This window comes from Poecilia formosa, unplaced genomic scaffold (genome assembly GCF_000485575.1).
Source record: "Poecilia formosa unplaced genomic scaffold, Poecilia_formosa-5.1.2 Scaffold659, whole genome shotgun sequence".
Taxonomy (NCBI): domain Eukaryota; kingdom Metazoa; phylum Chordata; class Actinopteri; order Cyprinodontiformes; family Poeciliidae; genus Poecilia; species Poecilia formosa.
Window position 1 is genome coordinate 3,997 of NW_006800598.1, and position 1,917 is coordinate 5,913.

Here is a 1,917-nt window from a genome sequence, read left to right on the forward strand (position 1 = left end):
TTTTGATCGTTTTAAACTGTAAGTCAGAAACCCGGTGCATCAGGTGACTGTTTGAGTTGGATCAACATTTTGTTTTGATCACTTTAAAGTCTTGAGTTTTTTTTTATTTTTGAGTTTGAGTTATTGACAAATAGTCACTACACCTTACATAACCTTATATTCAAGCAGAAAGTACGGCGGCCACCGTAAGAAAGGCTTACGGTATTCAGTTATGCCGCATGAACTGATCAGTAGTGGGAACGCAAAAGAAAAAAAAAAAAGAATCCACGTCACGTGGAGGGCTCAGTACTCCTCGCCCCGCCCCTGCAAGTACACTTCGCTGAAGTCCTTCTCTTGCCTTGCCCCCTCCATCAGCAGTTTTCTGGTTTTGAGTTATATAACATTGTGCTGGACCAACCCCCCTTTTTGCTCTTTACGAAATGCATATTTCTGTTGACCGACTCGCATCGACCAGGATCGCATTATGTGTTTGGACCCATTATGTCTCAGTCGATGCTTTATGTTGTTGCTCTTCGGATTTTGGAGCAGAACGAATGTTGATCCAGAAGAGGCCCGGAGTTTATTTTTACCACGACAGAGTCTGAGTTTATCTCTGTGTCCCTCAGCTCCACCTCCAGTTTTCCCTCATAATTAACTATGTTCAAAGTAATAACGGAGACATAAGCAAGGAGNAAATATGATATAGAGACATTAAAATTAAACAAGATATTAATTAAACATAAAATAAATAAAGCAGTTATAAATTTTTTGAAGGAAACAAGATTATTTATGAGAATTTAGATTAAAGGGAGATACTCTGATCCACACTCCAGCATAGTAGATGGCGATAATACATCTTAACGTTAGATGTCACCCGCCAATAAAATCAGAAGAAGAAGAAGAAGAAGAAGAAGAAGAAGAAGAAGAAGAAGAAGAAGAAGATGATGATGATGATGATGATGACAGGTGTGTTCCACCCGAAAGGGGGAAACAGTTTTTGACCGCAATGCTACCGCTATTGAATTAAATGCTGTGTGGATCGCTGAAACTATGTATGCGGTGTTATTGACAACATGTTAAAGGAATGACTTGTTGTACGAAGGAAATAAGATGATGATTGCCGAGTCATGGAAATAAATGGATTACCTGCACTAACATCAAGGAGGGCTCTCATTTCAATTAAGCGGATAAGTGATCGGCGTGTCAACTTTACACCGATGTACCACCTCAGGGGCTTAAAGCTTTGGCTTAGCCTCTACATACAAGTCAAAAACTGTTTATGACAAGAACTGATCGTGGGAAAGGAACTTTGGATGGCGTTTGGGACGCAGACGGAGCCTGTGTGTTGGGAACGGAGCGTCAGCTGATTGGCATCAGCTCATCTTCAGCCTGGGGTGACGTCGGACAGGATCGGCGTTCAGGAGGACACCTGGATTTCCTTGTTGCTGGATTTGAAATGCACGCATCGAATAGGTATGTGTAGCGCTACAATTAGTAAGATGGCCATCTGAATCTAAATCTAAACGTGTGCACACATAATGGCGTAAATCCAATGCATTGGTTGCTGAAGTGGAGGAACAATTAACTTTGTATCAATTAACTGGTTGCGATCTATTGACTGACGGACTTTTATTTTGGAGGATTGCATAGCGGACGTGGATTTACCAGCGAGTGCTAGTGCGCCATCTACTGCTGACAACCAGGACTTTCTGACCAGCAGTTGTGACACACAAACGGGCAAACGAGTGGTTAAACATTCTGCTAAAGCAATTGCTGATCGGTTAGATCGATTGCAAGCTGGTAGAAAGGCTAAGCTAAATAAAGCTAGCAGTTTAAAGAAAAAGATACAAGAGTTGATGCAAAATGGTTTGGTTTCAGAAGTTCAAACGTCTCTTGATGGGTACATTGACTTGTGTGTTGAAATAAGATGCATGCATG

At 41.4% G+C, this 1,917-nt stretch overlaps 1 long non-coding RNA gene across 1 annotated transcript in view; it reads left to right on the forward strand.

Annotated features, from left to right (window-relative positions):
- The first annotated feature begins 686 nt into the window (after window positions 1-686).
- Window positions 687-1,917, forward strand: part of LOC107834550 (uncharacterized) — a 30,641-nt gene continuing 29,410 nt past the window's right edge. The window contains exon 1 of the long non-coding RNA XR_001660346.1: window positions 687-1,452. This is a non-coding gene — a long non-coding RNA (uncharacterized LOC107834550). The remainder of the gene's footprint in view (window positions 1,453-1,917) is intronic.